The sequence below is a fragment of the Triticum dicoccoides genome, chromosome 4B (assembly GCF_002162155.2).
Source record: "Triticum dicoccoides isolate Atlit2015 ecotype Zavitan chromosome 4B, WEW_v2.0, whole genome shotgun sequence".
NCBI classification, from domain to species: domain Eukaryota; kingdom Viridiplantae; phylum Streptophyta; class Magnoliopsida; order Poales; family Poaceae; genus Triticum; species Triticum dicoccoides.
Window position 1 is genome coordinate 311,241,087 of NC_041387.1, and position 22,689 is coordinate 311,263,775.

The following is a 22,689-nucleotide window of genomic DNA, read 5'->3' on the forward strand; positions in this document are numbered from 1 at the left end:
GCGGCGCAGAGACGACGGAGATCGCGAGCTTCACCGTGGTGCAGGCGCGGCAGCGTCGACCACGGTGGTGGAGAGTGAGGGAGAGAGGCAGGGGGAGAATGGGCGTGCCCAGAGGGGTCGGGGCGCGACGTGGAGGTCGTCTAGGCTAGCAGGGCGGCGAGCAGCTGCGTGGCGCGCGCTGGAGCCGCCGTCGAGCACCTGCCTGCCTGCCTGGCCAAGTCAAGCAGCTCGCTGGAGCGGCTTTTGGGCTGGGCCGGCTAGGTGGGCCGGCTGGTGGGCTGCCAGGTTAGTTTCCCTCTCTCTCTTTTTTTATTTATGTTTTCTATTTTTTTGTAACTTTGTGGATTTTCTAAAAATACCTAGGCAACTCCAAAAATCCCCAAACTGCTCATGCCCACTGTTTAGTATATAAACAACATGGAACATTTCAGTTTAGGATTATTTGGACATTTAAAATATTTTATAGATTTTAAATGTCCAAATTCAAATACTTATGATTTAATTCAAAGACCTTATGATGACCTAGAAAATTGTGCACCACTTTTGGCAGAGGTTCTGAACCAAGACAAAAATGATGGTCATTTTAGAAGGGCATTTCAGGTTCATTGAAAATATTTTTAGTAAACCCTAGTTGGGTTCAGAGGGGGCTGGGGGTTCTATCATCCCCATTTCAAGTTTCTGTTGGATGGAATAGACATGATGCAACACTCTAATGCATGAACTAGCTAGGGTGTGACAACTCACCCCCACTCAAAAGAAACTCGTCCCGAGATTTAGGTTCCTCTAGGAAGAAGGTGGGATACTCAAGCCGAAGACGATCCTCCCTTTCCCAAGTGGCTTCTTTCTCAGAATGGTGCGACCATTGAACCTTGAGAAACTTGATATTATGACGTCGAGTGGTACGCTCGGCTTGATCGAGGATACGAACGGGGTACTCTCGATACGTGAGGTTATCCTGAAGATCAAGTGTTTCATGGTACACTCCGCGGATAGGATCCGAGAAGCAACACCTGAGTTGAGAAACGTGGAAGACATCATGGACTCTGGAGAGTTGCGGAGGTAGTTCCAATTGGTAGGCAACTTCTCCTCGTTTGGCAAGAATGCAAAAAGGTCCAATGTAGTGAGGAGCCAATTTGCCTTTGATACCAAAACGACGGGTTCCCTTCAGAGGAGTAACCCGAAGGTAAGCCTTCTCGTCAACCTCAAAAGTCATAGCCTTATGTTTTCGGTCATATTGACTCTTTTGACGAGATTGGGTTGTTTTCAACTTTTCACGAATGATGCGAACTTGCTCTTCTGCTTCCTGGATCATATCCGGGCCAAAGAATTGTCTTTCCCCGGTTTCTGACCAGTTAAGAGGCGTTCGACACCTTCGTCCATAGAGAACTTCAAAAGGGGCTTTACCCAATCTAGATTGATAGCTGTTGTTATAAGCAAATTTGGCCAATGGAAGGCATTTTTCCCAATCCATTCCGAATGAGATAACAGAAGCTCGAAGCATGTCTTCTAGAATCTGGTTGACGCGTTCTACTTGACCACTTGATTGAGGGTGAAAGGCGGTGCTTCAGGAAAGGTGGGTTCCCATAGCATTTTGGAAACTTTCCCAAAATCAAGAGGTGAAGAGACTTCCTTGATCCGAGTTAATTTCCAGTGGAACACCATGGAGGGACACTATTCAGGAGATGTAGAAGTCTGCTAACTGACTAGCAGTTATACTCTCGCGAACAGGCAAGAAATGGGCCACTTTGGAAAGACGGTCAATAACGACGAAGATAGCGTTATTCCCTCTCTTGGTCCTGGGAAAACCTGTAATGAAGTCCATACCAATTTTATCCCATTTCCATTCAGGAATAGCTAAAGGTTGAAGGGTGCCAGTAGGCCGTTGATGCTCTGCTTTTACACGACGACAGACGTCGCAGTTAGCAATATACTGAGCAATTTCTCTCTTCATCCTAGTCCACCAGAACCTCTGGCGTAGGTCCTGATACATCTTAGTGCTACCGGGATGAATGGTCAGAGGAGATTCATGAGCTTCCTTAAGGATCAATCGCCTCAGGTTTCGCACCTTGGGAACCACTAGACGTTTCCCGAAGTATACGACTCCTTGCTCATCAATGGAGAAACAATCCGCAACTCCTTTCTTGATGTTTCTTTTGATACGGGAAATTCCCGGATCTACCTTCTGAGCTTTGATGATCTGATCTATAAGGGTAGGTTTCGCCACCAAGGTGGAAAGGAATCCTTAAGGAACGATGTGAAGGTTAAGTTTCTGAAATTCCTCATGGAGAAGTGGTTGACTTTGTTGCAACATCAGATTGTTGCAATAAGATTTACGACTTAGCGCATCAGCCATGACATTGGCTTTTCCCAGGGTGTAAGTTATCCCTATGTCGAAATCTGTGATCAACTCGACCCAACGTCTTTGCCTGAGATACAAATCCGGTTGGGTGAATATGTACTTCATACTTTGGTGATCAGTGAAGATTTCGCAACGATTACCGAGGAGGTAATGTCGCCAGGTTTTGAGTGCATGGACTACAGCTGCAAGCTCTAGATCATGAGTAGGGTAATTTTCCTCATGTGGGTGTAATTGCCGTGAAGCATAAGCAATTACGTGTCGATCTTGCATGAGAATGCAACCTAGTCCTTGTCGCGAGGGGTCGCAATAGATAATAAAGTCCTTGGAGAAATCTGGTGGTACCAGTATGGGAGCAAAAGTCAGGCATCTTTTCAGTTCCTGATAACTGTGCTCGCATTGAGGGGTGCACTCGATCTTTTTATCTTTCTTGAGGAGTTCAGTTAGAGGTTTAGCAACTTTGGAGAAATTCTCGACAAAGCGATGACAATAGCTCGCTAAGCCAAGGAAACTCCAAACTTGCTTGACCGATTCAGGTGGAGTCCAATTAAGGACAGCTTGAACTCGCTCGGGATTGACAGCAATACCTTTACCAGAAATTACATGTCCTAGATAGGTCACTTCTGGCAACCAAAATTCGCATTTAGAGAACCTGGCATAAATGCGATGCTCTCGAAGTTTCATCAACACTAGCCTTAGATGCTCGGCATGTTCTTCCTCGTTCTTGGAATAGATGAGTATATCATCGAGGTAAACCACGACAAATTTATCCAAATACTCCATGAAGATTGAGCTCATTAACCGAGAGAAGGTGGCTGGAGCGTTGGTTAACCCGAAGGACATGACGGTGTACTTGTATTGGCCGTAACGAGTAACAACGACCATTTTGGGAATGTCCCCGTTCCTGATTTTGATTTGATGGTAGCCCAACCTCAAATCCATCTTAGAGAAGACTGAGGATCCAGCGAGCTGATCGTACAGGTTGTTGATCCTAGGGAGCGGATACTTGTTGTTTATTATGACCAAGTTGACGGGTCGATAATCTACAACCATTCGATCCGTACCATCCTTCTTCTTGATGAAGAGGACGGGGAAAGCCCATGGAGATGAACTAGGACGGATGAAACCCTTTTTCAAGGACTCATCAAGTTGTTTCTTAAGCTCGGCTAGTTCTAGTGGTGCCATCTTATAGGGTCTTCTAGAAATTGGGACAGTTCCTAGAATGAGATCTATCACGAACTCGACATCTCGGTCAGGTGGAACACCTGGAAATTCTTTTGGAAAGACATCCGGAAAGTCACGGACTACCAGAACGTCTTCAAGGTTTGGCAAGGGACTAGCATTAAGGGAATATAGCTGTCGCTTGGCTACTCGGGACAAGACATTGACTATCTTTCCCGAAGGATGCATAAGTTGAACAGTCCTAGAGAAGCAATCAATCTTGGCATGATGAGCTGACATCCAGTCCATACCCAAGATGATATTAATATCTGAAGATTTGAGAGCTTTCAATGATGCAAGGAAAACAAGTCTGTCAACTTGAATTTCATTCCATGGCTTACCCTACTGGTTTGCCATCTAGAACCAGGAGTAGAAATTTCCATGGTGGAAGGTATGTCACAGGATGCGGTGTTATGCAAATGAGCATAGTTTTCGGATATGAATGAATGAGATGCTCCAGTATCGAAAAGAACAGATGCCGGGAGGCAATTAACAAGGAGCGTACCGAGAACGATGTTGGGATCCTCTTGAGCCTCTTCAGTTGAGACACAATTCACATGGCCACGTCCAGCGGTGGCCGGCTTGGCGTAGTACACCTTCCCTGCTAGCTTGCCACGGCCAACAGTCTTTCCAGACTGATTGGGGTTGGTCTGGGGACACTCACGCATGTAGTGTCCCGATTCCCCACACTTGAAGCATGTCACGGAGCTGGTGCGTGGAGGAGCATTGTTAGTTGGCCTACCATAGGGCTTAGTTGGTGCATATTGCTGAGCTGGACGAGGCGCCTGATAGGATGGCCTTGGTGTGAACCTGGGTGGCAGGGCAGTGTTAGGCACCCACACCCGGCGCTTCTGTGGTCCAGCAGCGGATGAGGAACCCATGTCACGGCCATGCTTGCGTGTTGCTTCGAAATCAGTCTAACCGTCTCAGCACTGATGGCTTTGTTCACAAGCTTCTGGAAGGAGGTGCACTCATGCAGACGGAGATCTCGGTGAAGCTCGGGGCTAAGTCCCTTGCGGAACCTTGCCTGCTTCTTGGCATCGGTGGAGACTTCTTCAGTGGCATAGCATGCTAGGTTACCGAACTCCCTGTTGTAAGCGTCCATAGAGAGTCGACCTTGGGTGAAACTGCAGAACTCCTCACGCTTACGGTCCATAAGAACCTCCGAAATGTGATGTTCGTGGAAAGCCTCACTAAATTCTGCCCAAGTAGTGACATGGCTAGCTGGGCGCATGGCTTCATAGTTCTCCCACCAGAGACAGGCGGGGCCTTCGAGATGATATGCAGCAAAGGTGACCTTATCAGCCTCAGATACGAGTGCAGAACGTAGCTTGTGAGTAACGCTATGAAGCCAATCATCGGCGTCGAGAGGCTCGACGGAGTGGTGGAAGGTGGGTGGATGTAACTTGATGAAGTCGCTGAGCGACACCAAGTTATTCCTCTAATGTTGTGCTGTGTTCTGTTCGATGCGCTCCAACAAACGGTTGGTCTCCCGCTTGTTTCTCTCATCCTCCAGCATAAACTCGGCTAGAGAAGGAGGGTGAGGGAGGTTTGCACCCCCAACTCTGCTGCCTTCGGCCTGCTCTAGGGGAGCAGGGTTGTTGCGGGTGTTGACCATCCTAGGAAAACAAGACAATGGTTTAGTCCAGAATGACAAGATTCTGACATAGAAATGTAGAATGTAATGGATAACTCGGAATGCAAGATTTTCATCCGTATGACATGGTAAATACAGAAATTGCTTCTTTTATTCCATCATCATACACACCATACAAGGTTTAGTACAAGACCCAACGAAGTACTACTACGGTGAAAGGAAGATTACATCTCATCGGAGGCATCCCAAGCTCCTATACGTTATTTTTCTAACCTCCGGAAAGTGGTACACACTAAGTCATATCTCACATATCACGCAGGACGGTGGACGATATAACTGTTACAATAATAGTGGTGCTACTATCAGCTCAGACATTTCCGTAGTAATCCTCATAGAAGTTACCCCCATGTCCTGGAAGCTGAACGTGATCATCCGGAAACAGCTGATCATGTGGAGCCTGCGGTCCATAAGGACTCGGGTGTGGCCTGGAACCATCAAACGGTGGCAGAAGAGGTCCACGAGGAGGAGTGATGCCCCCTACATCTCGCCAATCCATACGGTCCGGCAGAGTAGACCGCACGGGGTAGAGATCCCGCATATCCATATACCCTGCCTGCACAGCAGGTGCAAACCGGGTCAAGGTGGCCTAGTGATCAGAACGGGAGTTGAACAGCTCCAGTCGCAAGGCACGATTTTCATGGTCCTTGTCCTCAAGCAACTATGTGGTGGTGCGGAGCAGCGAATCCTCGTGAGAAGAGTCGGCGTAGATAGCTGTGAAGTAACCTTCTGGCTAGGAAGTGACATCGGCATATAGCGGAAGTTAGTGTTCCAGAGCAAGGAGGTTCTGGCCCGTATGATAGTCATCATCGAATATGCAGCGTCTTGCACAACCATATCGATGGTAACCCCAAGTCCATATGAGCAATGGAGGGGTTCGGTGGATCCAGGATAGTTAGGAAATATCCGGACGGTGCCGAGGTATTGGCTTTGATTGAAGTCCCTATACTGCTCCTCAACGGTGTACTCAGGATACCAACGGTATCCAGCCTCGGTCATTACCCGGACCAACATAGCAGTATGGCCAGGTACATCGAGGCATCGAGTCAGACGAACCACATGATTCTGAGGGCGGGATTCCATCTGAAACATGATATAATACAAAGGCATTAGAATTTCTAGCAGAATTTGGACAACATAACGGCTGAAAATGCTCAAAAAGGATTTTGAGACATTTTGCAAAGGATTGCAAAGACACTCAACAATATCATATCAAGGTTCTGGGTCCAACTTAGAAACATAACAGGGTAGTAGAACTAAACTAGGCTTGTAATCATCAAACCTATAAGGTACTACTGATTATTAACACGTGAACCTGATAGAGAGATGAGATCCTAATCCTTAACCCCCGGTGGAAGAATAGACTGACTCAGATCAGAATGCCATGAGGTAAAGGAGTAAAAATAGCCTTACGTTCCATCCCACAATCAATTCCCCTACATATAACTAAAGCATTTCTAGACTCAACATAGACCAGTTTGGCTTGGAGAACCTACAGGCAGTCTGGCTCTGATGCCAACGCTGTCAGGACCCCGACTCAATGCCACATCGATCTAGCATGTAACACCTCATATCACTTTGCGGCCTCACGCACGGTATTTCCATGGGTGTCACCTTACCTTTGCCCGGGACCGTTTGCGCCTTTTGGCACACGTATATGATAGTGTCGCTAGCATCCATATGATAAGGAGCCCGGGCTGACATGGCTAGTTGTAAACCCAAAGTGGCACAGACTTATAGGGACAGGCATCCATGACCCAACATCGAACGTGTCGGTCATCAGCGAGTGAATCCGGGCTATAGCACTGGGCTAGCAGGACTCTGGTAAACCGGGCTGTAGCGGGCTAACAGGACTCTGGTATTCATCGCATGACATTCCCCGAAGGGACAGACACAGGAACAAAGAAGGACACATGTCGGCCAGCCTAAGTGTTCTGGAGCAGTAGCAAGCTACCATGGCTCAGTGGAAGCACTAGGAGACATTTCCCGGTAAGAGAGGCTACTAAAGATAAACAACTAGATGGTCAGATCCCACACATACCAAGCATTTCAATCATACACACAATATGCTCGATATGTGCAAATACAACAAGGCATCACAACATGACTCTACAACACAAGTACTTTATTTAAAGGCTCAGAGAGCCATACATATCATACACACAATACGGGTCACACGACCCACATTCAAGTCATACAAGCATACAAGCCAACAGTGGAAGTAACTTGTCTGAGTACAGACAACTAGTAAAATAAAAGAGGCTTGGGTAAGCCTGACTATACTACATGGTCCTTCATGAGCTCAGGATCACCACCTGGGCTTCAGCCTACTCATCGATATCAACGTGTACGAAGAACCCGTCAGAAGGGGTTGTAGCATCTTCAGTAAAACGTAAATTGAAGCAACATGAGTACAAGGGTACTCAGCAAGACTCACATCAGATCCTACATACATGCACATTATCAAGAAGGGTTGGTGGGGTTATAGCAGCAAGCCAGCTTTGAATCTTGGCTAAACTATCCTACGAGACACCAACTTGAAATGGTTTTGCGCACTCGAGTCCACCACTCACCACTTCAGTACACTACCGAGGATCCACCTCTGTCTTCCTACGGAAGAGCCATCCTCGGCACTCATGCTTATCTTAAGGCTATTAGTAGTTTCCATTTACTTGTCTATGAACTGTATAGGAAACCAAGTAGTCCTTTACCGCGGACGCGGCTATTCGAACAGATGATGTTAACCCTGCAGGGGTGTACTTCTTCATACACGCTCTCACCACTTACCGCCGTTTACACGACATGTACTCGGCAACCTTCAAGCGGAAGCCCAACGTGGGTGTCGGCCACGACCTACCTAAACACCTAAGTCTCTAGTCCAGGTTTATCACCTATCCAGGTACCATCCACAGGGAGTCCGGCCGAGGTTTCCACATACGGCCCCGAACGATGTGTACAGGGTTCCGAGACACCTAACGAGTGCCCGGTGTACCCGGCCATGTACCTACTACATCACAGCCCACCCCGCGGGTCAGCGCTGTCCACGGCCTCCAGTAAGCTACAAACACCAGAAACTAATTGCAACTCCTGGACAGAGGACTAGGGTGAATAAGAACCCGAGAGGGTCCATTGGTTTCGGGCCCAATGCATGGTAGTAGCTGATTCTTAAATCACACATACAGATCTCAGTGCTTAAGGATGGCTTCAATGAAATAACCCACCATGTACTCCTACATGGACTCTCATCGATACCTTTACCAAATCGTGTTCAACACATTACTCTCATACCCGTATGATTATTTCACTCTTGCCCATCACCCAGATGAACTAGACCTGACACGACTCTAAGCATAGCAGGCATACCAAGGTAGGAACAACACATTCATATGGCTCAATCAACTCCTACACATGCTAGTGGGTTTCATCTAGTTACTGTGGCAATGACAGGTCATGGAGAGGAAATGGGTTCAACTACCACAACACACAATAGTTTGAATCATGTTGTCTTAATGCAGTAAAAGAGAGCAGAAGCGAGAACATGGGATTGTATCGATATGATCAAATGGTTGGTTGCTTGCCTGATGGGTCGATGCACTGGTATTGTTCTTCGTTGGGGTAATCATGATACTCCTCGTGGGCAGAACCTGCCGCAGAGAGCACAGATACACAATCATCACCAAACAATATGCAACAATATGATGCATGCATGAGACATGGCAAAATGAGTGTATTGGGCTAATGCAACTAAGACCAAATGGGTTTGAACCATTTTGAACCAAAGATTCAAGTTTCAAACTCATAAGTGGCCCTTTTAAGTTCTTTATATTGTTCTGCACTAAACAGTAGGTCAACTTGTTTAAACATGCATGAAACTAGTACAGATGGATAGATTGGATTTTTTTGATCATTTTTCATATATGACACTTTGCATTTGGAGCTACAGATTAATTTCTATGATTTTTTGAAGTTTGTGGTATTTTCTGAAATTTCCTGTGTAAAAATAATTCCAGTAAATAATTTACTGCTTCAGCATTACGTCAGGATGACGTCAGTGGTCAAGGGGACAGTCTAGGTCAAATCTGACAGTGGGTCCCACGTGTCAGTGTGATTAGTTTAACTGATTATTAGTTAATACTAATCCTAATTAGTTAACAGGGCTGGGCCCCACCTGTCATTGACCCGGGGGGTCAAACTGGGCCCACCCATGGTCAAACGGGGGTCAGCGGTCTCAACTCGCTGGAGTTTAGCCGCCGGCGAGGCCAAACGCGGCGGTGCAGGTGCGGGTTTCGCCTACAGGGCACCATCCGAGGCGCCGTTGGGCTCTATGGACAGCTCGGAGCGAGCCGCAGCGGGTGGTGCAGGTAGTTGGGCTCGGGGTCGCCAGAAACGGTGCCGGTGACGTGTTTGGCGGCGGCCGGAGCTCGGGTGAGCTCGAACGCATCGCTAGGAAGCACGGCGAGGCACGAGGGTTAGTGCGTTGGGCTCCTCGGGGTGTGGTGAGACTAGTGGACAGGGTAACCGGCCGTTGGGCGATCGGAGCCTCGTCGGCAACGAGCTCCGCAGCGGAGCGTGCGGGTGAGCTCGGTGTGCTCGCTGTGGTGCATGAGAGTGAGAAAGGGAAGGGACGAGCTGGTGCCGCAGCAACGGCGAAGGGGATCTCCGGCGGTGGCGGAGTCGGGCGAGGTCAGTGCACAGGCCTCGGGGCAAGCGAGCGCTCGGGGCTCGGCTAGCTGGAAGGAGAGGAGGGCGGCGAAGCTCCTGGACACGGTGGCGCGGCGTAGGGACGACGGAGAGCGCGAGCTTCACGGTGGTGCGGGCGCGACAGCATCTGCCACGGAGGTGGAGAGCGAGGGAGAGAGGCAGGGGGAGAATGGGCGTGTCCAGAGGGGTCGAGGTGCGACGTGGAGGTCGTCCAGGCCAATAGGGAGGCAATGGGAGGAAGCAGGGCGGCGAGCAGCTGCGTGGCGCACGCTGGAGCCACCGTCAAGCACCTGCCTGCCTGCCTGGCCAAGTCAAGCAGCTCGCTGGAGCGGCTGCTGGGCTGGGCCAGCTAGGTGGGCCGGCTGGTGGGCTGCCAGGTTAGTTTCCCTCTCTCTGTTTTTTATTTCTGTTTTCTATTTTTTCTGTAACTTTGTGGATTTTCTAAAAATACCTAGGCAACTCCAAAAATCCCAAAACTGCTCATGCCCACTGTTTAGTATATAAACAACATTGAACATTTCAGTTTAGGATTGTTTGGACATTTAAAATATTTTATAGATTTTAAATGTCCAAATTCAAATACTTATGATTTAATTCAAAGACCTTAGGATGATCTAGAAAATTGTGCACCACTTTTGGCAGAGGTTCTGAACCAAGACAAAAATGATGGACATTTTAGAAGGGCATTTCAGGTTAATTGAAAATATTTTTAGTAAACCCTAGTTGGGTTCATAGGGGCTGGGGGTTCTATCATCCCCATTTCAAGTTTCTATTGGATGGAATAAACATGATGCAACACTCTAATGCATAAACTAGCTAGGCTGTGACATGACAGAATCAAGATAGTCATACCTGTGCTGTCATAAAAGTGTTCCATGACATTACCAAAATTATCATCACGGAAGTGTCCACTTCCATGACGATAAATCGCGCATCACAGAAGTGCTTTCATCACGGGTGACCGATACGTGGCATCCACCATAATGGGACGCCATTAACCGCCGTTAATCTATCGGGTCTGTTTTGTGGATCCGATAACCCGCTAACAGCCATGACCAATGCTGATTTTCCATGTGCAAAATTCTCATTGGCTGATGGATCCATGCGTCAGCTGCGCGTTGGCACAGGTGTCACTCATCGAACGGTCGAGATGGGCCTATGATATGTTGACACGTGGACCAGCCCAAAAGTGGCCCACAAAGTATAAATGGGCCGGCCCAGCCGAAGGCCCATAAGATTTAGCGGACCATAATGGGCCGGCCCAGCTAAGGGCCCACACGATTTTGCAGACCATAATGGGCCGGCCCAGCTAAAGGCCCACAAGATTTTGCGGACCACAATGGGCCGGCCTAGCTAAAGGCCCACAAGATTGTGCAGACCATAATGGGCCGGCCCAGCTAAAGGCCCAACACTCTGTGTCAAATCGGCCCGTCAAGGGCCTGTCCTAAACTTGTCATCAACGCAGCCCATGGTCACTTCTGGCCCGTTAACAGTCCACTAAGTAATTGGGCCGAATTACAACCTGGTGTATTTATGGCCTGTTAAAGGTCCGGCTTCATTTGGGCCCATTTACAGGCCATCAATACTTTCGGCCCATAAATGACCGTGAAGGATTTGGGTCATATTCGGCCATGTCTGAAATTCGCCCTGTTAGAGGCAAACTATAGATTTGGGCCACTTTCGGCCTGTTGTCATTTTCGGCCTGTTAATGCCGGATGAAAACCATGGGCCATATGTGACCCAACGTCATATCGGGCCCATTAATGGCCCATATAAAAATGACGATAATATAGCCCGACCGAAGTTCCGGCCTATTAAAGGCCCGTGTATTAGGTCGGCGCATTTACGGCCCGTCCGAATTTCGTCCTCTCAAAGATCCGCATCGTAAATGGGCCACCATTTCTTCCTGCTAAGACCAGTAGGTTATTTGGCACAATCAGGGCCCAATCTCACGTTTGGTCTATTAAAGGCCAATGTTTTATATGGGCTCGAGATATTTACACCTGTAAACGGCCTATTTTTACTGAGGGCCCAAATTATGTTTAGGCCTGTTAAGGGCTCACTATGGGCACAGGCCTACCAGAAAAATATGAAAGCTTATGATGATTTAGGACCAGATATTTTTAGTGGGCTACATGCCAATTTCGGCCCGTAATCGTTTTTAGCCCAATTGGAATGGGCTCAGCGAATGTTGGCATGTTGGGCTCCTACGAAGCTTTCGGTCGAATACATTACTAAGATAAACCTACACTATACAAAAATAGCGTCGTAATTACTGCAGCCTGTGGCAGCATCATAAATGGTGTATCACAACAAAATAAATTCCAACCATACAACAAAAGGCCTGTTGGCATAAATTTTAGAGTCCTTCCAGATAAAAGCACCATCATATCTATAGAAGCACATATCATTTGACCTGAGTGCTAATGTTTCAGGCTATAGAATCTGATGGAGCAGCACAATCTCCACCTTTTTTCTGCCATTGCTCTTGAACAACGAAGCGAATGTCTTATAGTCTGGTTTCAAAACCATTCATATCTTGACGACATTTCTCAACCACTATTCTTGTTTCCGAAACAACGTCCATTAGGGATTGGACTTGTGTCTGGAGCACAGATATATCACTCTGTCTAGCAGGAAGATTTTGTTCAGTAGGCGATTTGGACAAGGTTACCTTGACAACCAACCCAGAATTATGCAGGAAGGTGCTTTTTGCACTATTAGTGGAGAGATACTGATGCACTGCAGCAAGAGGTGACATTGTGCATGTGGTAGCCTCATCACCTTCAGGTGGTTGTGGTTGTTCAATCATTTGTTCCATAGCTTCCTGAATGTTTGAACTTGTAGATTAGTGTACCAGATAAGTTACTAATGAGACAAAAATAAACAAAGTAGGTTAAACGTTTATACATAACTTATTTTGGTGAACTACTGTAATACATTAGCATGTATTGTAGTGCCAACTACATAATAAAATCACTTTCAGAACATATGTCCATGTAGCATGCCTACTGTATTGTCTATTTCCTCACATTTGTTCACTTCTAAGGATAAAGAGACATGGTTTAAAGTAGGATGAACATAGTATGACATCATTCATATCATGGGCAAACAGATATAAAACAAACAGGCTATTTTATCATTGTGTGCGCACGTGAACATAACAACTAGATTACAGATGAAGACCAAAAGAATATCCTTCATCTCTTTTAAACCATGTAAGGTGAAATGATACGTTAAGACAACTATGTATAAAAGTGAACAGAGTAACTGACATTGGCCGCAAACCAAGTAGCTAAATGAACACATCACAGTACCAATCAGTTCAAGGCAGGAGGAGTAAGGACTTACAACAACGGCTTGAACTGGTGTGATCATGCCCTTCAACTTGCTGGTGTGGCAATCCTTGAAGATTTGCACTGCATTCGGTTCAGGTTCTTTTTGGTCTGCATGGGCTTTCCTCTGTATTTGGAACAAGTCAATACAGATATGATAATATGGCACAAAAAAAGAAGGAAGTAGCAGCTATTTACAAGAGCCTCGCAGTGTGGAATATAGCTACGAGATCCTATTGTCTGTTGGAATTTCACTTTAGAACAGTTGGTTTTGTTCTTCAAATAGTTAGCCTAGAAGAAGATACACTTGTAAGGCACATACATAAATACAAGTTCAATATGTTGTCTGATCAAATACATATAGCCTACCTGATACTTTGGACCAGACCAGTGTTTAACGAGGGTTGTTTAGTCTTCATCTGTAATATATTCCACTGGAGATGTTTGGGCGATTTCATTGTTAGCCTTGCCTTCAAAGTGAGATTTTCTACGGTGGTACCGATACTATCGCAGAGAAGAATGAAAAACATGAGTGCATGCTTGTTTAGTTGCATCATCTTTCGGATCCAACTTGAACCTCATCTGTTGAAAAAAGAATGTGAGTCTTATTAGGAGGAAGCTAGAAAGTATGGGACAGAGCAAGACAATATTACTAATTGCGATGAATAACATTACTTACGGATAAATGGTCAAGGAAGGTGTTAAACTAGGTATTGTCTTTCTCATTCCTGTACTGGATCCATGTTGGGAGGATACGTGCATGACACCTAACGGCAACGGCTGCCTCTGATACTAACTTGGCTGACTCTGTAGCATCACGTGGCCTTTTTAAATCTGCCTCAAAATGGAGCTCCATTCTTCCTCCTTTAGATTTTGTTAATCTGTCAAGCATTATCCCTGATGTCTGTTTCCGCTTGCGCCATGGTGCTAGTTCAACAACGAATATGGAAAGTGTTAGTGTACATCAAACTGTGAGAGTACATATAAAGGAGCATGCAACTACAGCTTGACTCGGTCAGGTACCGTGTTGGTGTTGATGCTCATGAGGTTCATCTGATCTTGCCAAGTCCTGTTGTGTCAGCAGTGCTTCGGAAGTAGTGTTAGGTGTGAAGGTAGCTTGGGAACTGGCCAGTTCTAGGGCAAACAAATGAGTAACTGGTTGAGATGCTGGTACAGTTGAAGCGGATGCTGCAGCTGGGGGAGCAGGTGATACTGTGTTTGTAGATTTAGCCGGTGGACTTGGACCTTCTACTACACTATAAGTACCAGCAGAATCTCGATGGCAGATCCTTTTCCGTTTCACTAAACGAGTAGTAGCACTCCCTACTATATTATTTTCCTTGCTCTTTTTTGACTTTGCCATGTCAAGCTGTACCCACCACACAAAAGAATAAAATCACTCTTCAGAACTCATTGATGCATGATACAGACAAGCAATACTTTGATGTAAGACAACCATATGAGGATGGAATATGTAAGAAAAACAGGACGGCATGACATATTCACAGCTACGATGTGCAAACTAAGTAGAAGGATTTTCAAGAAAATAGAAGTAATGCAAGCTAGACACCATATGAAAGATGCAACCAATATTACTCTGCCAAGTTAAAAGTGTCTTGTCATAAGTGGCAATTCAGAAAATTAGAAGCAGTACAACATAGAAATCAATGCAAGATGCAATCACTATCAAACTGCCATGTTAAAAGTGTCCAATCATGAGTGACTGATGCGGGATACACAACAGCAGTACTTTGATGTAAGAACATGGTATGATAGATAGATGCATTGTATTCTAGACACAGAAAGCCATGTCATATGCACATGTATAACATATAAACTCAGCAGGTGCAATTTAATTAAAATAGAAGAAATACATGCTAGAAAACATATGCAACATGAAACCAATTATCGCACTGTCAACTTAGAGCAAGCACCTGCGATGGTGGAGTATGGGAGATGAACTCATCATGTAGACTTGGGACTTCAACTTCATTAGCAGTAGCAGTGGCAAATCTAGAGAGTCTCTCTTTGCGTCGGTGCGGAGGACCACCAACATCCCCTAACTTACTCTTTTCCTTCCTATTTTCTGATATTGCCTTATGAAGTCAAAACCACAAGAAGATGAATAAAATTAGCTCTGCATAACTGGTTGATGCATGCTACAGACGAACACTACTTTGATGTAAGGCGAGCGCAGGATAGGAGGATGGAATATATACAAAAAAGACAACGTTTCATATTCACACGTACGGTAGGAGGATGGAATATGTATGAAAAAAGAGTAAGCGGAAGGCATTTCAACAAAATTAGAAGAAATGAAAGCTAGGGACCATATGAACATGCAACCAATATCACTCTATCAGGTAAAAAGTGTCTCGTCGTAAGTGCCATTTCAAGAAATTAGAAGCAGTACAAGCTAGAAGACAATGCAAGATGCAACCTTCATCACAGTTCCAAATTAAATGTGTCTTATGGGTAAGTGATCGTTGCAGGTATACGTTGTAAGCTACGCAGATGCAATTCAACATAATCAGAAGCAGTACAAACTAGACATTATACGGAAAACGCAACCACATTTAACAGTTCCAAGTAAGAGCAAGCACCTGTGATGGTGGAGTAGGGGAGATGTGCTCATAATGTACATGTATGTTCTAGAAACAGGAACACGTGTCATATTCACAGGCATTATGTGTAAAGTAAGCAGATGCAATTCAAGTTAGAAGCAATACAATCTAGAAATCATACGCAACATGCAACCACATATAATAGTGCCAAGTTAGAGAAAGCACCTGTGATGGTGGAGTAGGGGAGATGTGCTCATCATCTACACGGCTACGTTGACTGTCTAGCCTTGCGTTGTCTTGCAAATCTTGTTGGGAGGATGCTGGAGTAGAATTTGTAGAGAACGTCCGTTTCAGTTGCTCGGAAGGACCACCATCATCCAATGCCTTGCCAATTTCCTTCAGCTTTATTGATTTTGCATTGTGAGGTCATACCGACAAGAAAAAGGAATATAATTTGCTCTTCAGAACTCATTCATGCATGATACTGACGAACACTACTCTGATGAAAGGCAAAGTCATGATACGAGGATGGAATATGTATGAAAAAAATGGACCGCTTGACATATTCACACCTATGATGTGGTAACTAAGCAGAAGGCACTTCAGCAAATTAGAAACACTGCAAGACACCATATGGAAGGTGCAATGAATATCACTCTGCCAAGTTAAAACTGTCTCGTCATAGGTGGCGTTCATCAAACTAGAAGCAATACATGCTAGAAGTCATATTCAAGACGCAAACCAATATCACACTGCCAACTTAAAGGTGTCCCATCATAAGGGACTGATGCAGGATATAGAAGAAGAGTAGTTTCATGTAAGAACATGGTGTGATAGACAGATATAGTATGTACCAAAAAGAGGAAAGCATGTCATATTCACATGTGTCATCTGTAAGCTAAGCAGATGCAGTTTACACTAATTAGGAGCAATACGAGCTAGACACCATATGCAACATGCAACTAGATATCACACTGCCAAGTTAGAGCAAGCACCTTGGATGGTGGAGTAGGGGAGCGAAGACTTGGACCTTGTAATGCACTATCAGTACAAGGAGAATCGGTACAGATGCTCCATTTACGTTGTTGCAGAGGACCACCATCATCGCCTTCCTTACTCTTTTCCTTCCTCTTTCTTGATTTGGCCTTGTCAAGTCAAACCCACAAGAAAAAGGAATAAAATTTGTTCTTCAGAACTCATTGATGCATGATACTGACGAACACTACTTTCATGTAAGGCAGACGCATGATAGGAGGATGGAATATGTATGAAAAACAGGACGGCGTGACATATTGACATGTATGATGTATAAAGTGTAAACTAAGTAGAAGGTGCTTGAACTTGTTAGAATCGATGCAAGCTAGAAACCATATGAAAGATGAAACCAATATCACTCTGCCAAATTAAAAGGGTGCCCTAAGAAATGTATTTGACCAAATTAGAAGCAATACATGGCAACAGGCTAGAAATAATATGCAATATGCAACGAATAAAGTGACTCATCGTAAGTGATTGATGCGGGATACAAAAGAGAGGTAGTTTCATGAAAGAACAAGGTTAACACATACATGTAGTATGTACCAAAAATAGGAAGGCATGTCATATTCATAGGTATAGTGTGTAAACTAAGCAGATGCAATTTACCCTAATTAGAAGCATTACAAGCTAGACACCGTATGCAACATGCAACCACATATCACACTGCAAAGTTAGAGCAAGCACCTGTGATGGTGGTGTAGGGGAAGTGCGGTCTTCAGGTATAGAGCTATGTTCAATATCTTCATTTAGGCTTGCTGTTTCTTGAGAATCATGTGAACAGGATGAAATTGCATTCTTTATAAGAGTATTGCATTACGTCTCATATTAACCGACGCGTGTGACTGTCTCATCATAAGCGATAGATGCAGGATACACAAGAATAGTAGTTTGATGTAAGAACATGGTATGATAGGCAGATGTAGTATGTACCAAAAACAGGAAGGCGTGTCATATTCCCATGTATAACGTGTAAGATAAGGAGATGCAATTTAACAAATTAGGAGCATTGATGAGGGATACACAAGAAAAGTAGTTTGATGTAAAACATGGTTAATAGAAAAGACGTAGTAGGTACCAAAAACAGGAATGCATGTCATATTCACAAGTATAATGTGTTAACTAAGCAGATGCAATTTACCCTAATTAGAAGCATTACAAGGTAGACACCATATGCCAAATGCAACCACATATCACACTGCCAAGTAAGAGCAAGCACCTGGGATGGTGGTGTGGGGGAATTGCGGTGATCAACTAGAGAGCTACGTTGACTATCTTCATTTAGCCTTGTTGTTTCTTGAGAATCATGTGGGGAGGATGACACTGCACTCTTTAAACGAGTAGGGCGTCTCACAGTAACCCACTCGAGTGACTGTCTCATCATAAGTGATTGGCGAGGGATACAAAAGAGCATTAGTTTGATGTACAAACATGGTTAATAGACATATGTAGTATGTATCAAAAACAGGAAGGCATGTCATTATCAAAGGTATACTGTGTAAAGTAAGTAGATGCAATTTAACCAAATTGGAAGCAATACAAGCTAGACACCATATGCAACATGCAACCACATTTGACAGCGCGAAGTTAAAGTAAGCACCTGGGATGGTTGTGTGTGGCAATTGAGATCATCAACTACAAAGCTACGTTTACTGTCTCCAACTGCTGACACTGCACCCATTAGAGCGCTGAAACGCTTAGTGCTTATCTTCGAATTACACTGGAGCGACTTCTTTCTTTTCTTTTCTGCATTCATCAACACTGCGTCAGAGTCTGAAATACCCATGCATAAAAAAGCAATAGTGTGAGTATGGGTGAAGTGTGTGCACAATTAGTATAGTGTAAAGGTAGCAGATAGTAGGTTGGTGAGAAATAAATGACGGGAGACATATGATAGCTCTACAACAAGCATGGCACACTAAATTACTACAGGATTCTATGAAAATAATAGTCGACTGAAAGCAAATAGGTCAGTCCATTTTTTCTGCACCGTCCGATGTACAAAGAGCGGGCAGATCGCCTTCATCTACCTCCAGCCAGTCAGTGTTGACGATCTTCCTCGAAACGCCAGCGACCACCGACCCAGTATTCCTCCCCTGCCTGCACCCTCCCCTCGACCTCACCGTACCGCCGTGCTTGGCACCGCCCTCCGGCCATCCATTCAAGCCCCGCCGACCTCCAGATCAGGCGCAAGCAGCTCCTGCGCCCCACACCCCTATGATAGACACCAATGCACCGCTTCCCAGGGGAACATGTGGACTAGGTGCTCCGTGCACCTAAGCAGGTGCTGCTTCTTTTAACTGCGGTTTAACTGACCCTCAATTGAAAGCTAGGCGGGCTACTGACCTCTTGCAAAGGTGAAATAGTAAAAGGGAGGAAACCTTGTCCATTTAGTATCACGAAGAAGATGCAATAAGAATCGATCAACTAGTTTCTTTCGTGGGATGTATACGGTGTGAGCAGAGACGTAAGATTTGCATGAATAAGGGAAGAGGAGTACCTCTTTCTGCTGGCAGTGCTGTGTCTTCCTTCTATTTTTCCAACGATCTTCTTGTTGTTCGCCGGAAACCAGAAGTTGTGGAGCATGGTGCAGCCTTGGACAAACCCATGGACAAGTTGTTGAGTGTGGTGCGATGGCCATCTGTCAGCGGCGGGGAAGGAGATGCGAGGCGGCGAATGACGGTGTAGCAGGAACAACTCCGATGCGGTGGACGGTTGCAAAAGTGGAGCCGCAACAGTTAGGTGCAGGACGGCGTGGTCGGAGTGGTTCTGGTACGGCGTACGTCAGTGTCGGCATCGTGGAGGCACCTCTGCCTCGGCTTCAGCTGCTAAGTCCTTGAGGGTGTTGCAGTTGTGGTTGCGTTGGACGACGACGTCGGGGTACCGACTCCGGCGTGATGAAGGAGGGCAGTGGTGGATTGGCCACTATGGGGTGGAGGATGGAGGAGGCTGGGGTTTCGCAGCTGGTGTAGAGGGCGTTTTTGCACCTATGGAGTATGAATGGGGAAACGGAGGGAGGCGGGGAACTAAGGGGGAACAATGTTTCGGTTTGAGATGCGCTTGTTTGAAATTTGGGGAAAGTTACAAACTTTGCCCCCATCTAAAATTTCGGACATATTGCGGGTTGGGGGTAGGACAGTCATGTCAGGTGTCCCAAATGTGGGCGGGATAGATTTCGGCTGAGCGCATGGGTGTTTAGGCGCCCACGGCGTATGAATGCTTCTCGGAGGCAGTTGAGACCGCGTCTTGGTGAAGTTACAAACCTACCCCGGTTTAGACCTTTGGACATCGGGCCGATAGGCTACACGGGCCAGAGTCAGGACAGTAATTTCCTACCACCAAACATTAGTCTCGCGCGGTTTCGGGTGACCAGAGGCCTATTTGGCGCTTCATTCAATATTTGGTTGCAGAAGCATTAACGTTTTCAGTTCTCTTGATTTGAACTTTCAGCATTTATCAAAGTTCACAAATCTTTACTCTTGAAAATCCTAAAGCTACGATTATTTTGGAATGTACGGGGTACATTTAAATATACATTGTACACGAGTATATATTACAAAATATGCAACTTACCTCAGTTCATGCATGGTTCCAGATATAATCTCCTTGGTTGCAAAAAAAAGGTTAGATATGCGTATGAATATATATAGCATGTTCAAACTCACAACAAAGATTGATGCCCCCTTTTACATCTGATTTACAAATGCCATTATTTTGGGTTCAAATAGATGAATGCACTTCCTATGAATTCGAATCTTTGAAACCCCCTTTATGTTGAATTCGACATGTATTTTATTTCGTAGCTAGCAATTTGGAATGTATCCATGCAAGTGACAAATGTATAAAGTGCTTCACACTAACAACATGGAGTGCACTAATTAATGTTTATATATGAATTGCAAAAGCATCCATTGCCTGTATTTCAAACCGCTCTCACTCTATGGATCGATAATATTAAATAAACACATGCACATGCTAGAATTCAATAGAGTATGGGTGTCTGATAGACCGATTTTCGTCCATATGCAATTTGCAAAATTCATGATCTCATCCAAAAATAATAATGCCATTTATATTTTAATTTAATGCGTAGAACCGCCTTTTACATGTAGATGCACTATGCCTCGCCCCATTCTCACAAACGCGTTATATATATCTCTATCTAACGCATAAGTGCACACACTATATATGCATCGGCATTTCTCTTTGACACATGCTCACAATCTCTCTCAGGGTGTCGGGGTGTCTCACGCACATGCTCTCTTTGTTTCTCTCTCTCTTTCTGACTACTATGTACCACTCTTTTCACTGACCTCAGTTGGAAAACACTATTTCTCTCACATGCATATATACACACGACGGTCTCTACTAGCCCTCTATACGCACATATATGTGCCTATGTGTCTCCAGCACGCACATTATCTTTAGGCCTCTCTCGCACACATTGCCCCCCCGGACACACCTCTCTCTTAGTATTTGGCAGATATGATTTCATCATATCATTCGGTAGGATATCCCTGGCTGTTAGGCTAGATGGTAATACGAGGCAAAGTTTTACCCTAGTTCGGATCGGACCCTTGCAGTTGAAGAAAGAGCCTACTCCTGGTACTGTATATTAGTGATAGGGGTGTGTACAAAGTAGACGTGAATACCAGGCATTGTATGTGTGTGTATAGTATCGACGAACTAGCCCCCAAGCTTGTATAACATACTCGGGGCCTAGGGTTACAAATCATATATAGTCGGCTTATCACCAGTGGGGATAGAGTCCTCCGCGACTCAGGTAGCTTCGTGTTGTACGCTGAGTCCTCCACATGGGTCTTCGTATAACACGTCTCGATCCAACCTATATGTGGCGTAGGATGGAACTGACCCATGAGTCTTCATGTTGACCCACTACAACTAGAAATGATGTGCCCACCACACCACACACGCAATCGGCCACTAAGAAAATAAGCATATACATTACTACAACGGTATCTAGCTCACGATACATCTCCATATTTTGTTGATGACACCGATGGACTTTGCATTTGATGCGTGCTCCGTATTTTGTTGACGACACTTACGGTCATTTTATTTGAAGCGAAAGCACGATATGGTCACTGGACTTCAGAATAAGCTCATCATGGTCACCACATACATTTTGTCGTGCTAACCAACATGTGGTTGGATGGTTAGGAGGACAGTGGTTTCTCGAGCCCAAAAAGGTTAAAGTCCCGGTGCTCGCATTTTTATCTTGTGTTACTTTCATTATTTTCCGGCGATGTACGTTCAGTGGGAGGAGACGTTCCACTTGACTACGAGTCACCTATGGTGACTTCGTAAAATCTCAAGATCATATATGCTGGTCCACTCTCTCGAAGGTGCTCATAGGGGCAGGGTTCACGTGTGTGTGCTTATAGCGGTGAGTGCTTGCGCGTATATATGAGCCCTTGCGTCTGTACCGTGTTAACCAAATACATTTCATGATTATACGATCACTGGCTCACCCGTACAACTCCGTATTTTGTTGATGACACAATCAATTGACCAGTCAAACGTTCCACACGGCGCAACTAGTGTTGCACCATCGGGGCGCGTAACCGTGGGGCCCACCTGTCAGCCTGTATATGAAAGAATGAAATGGTAGTTTGAGTCTTTACTGTGTTAATAAAATAGTAGTACATTTTAGGGTGATCATACGGTCACTGTCTCACCAAACAACTCTGTAATTTGTTGATAACACGATCGATTGACCAATCAAACGGTCCACATTCAGCAGCGCACATTACCATAGGGCCCACCTGTCAGCGCATATATGAATGACAGAAATGGTAACAA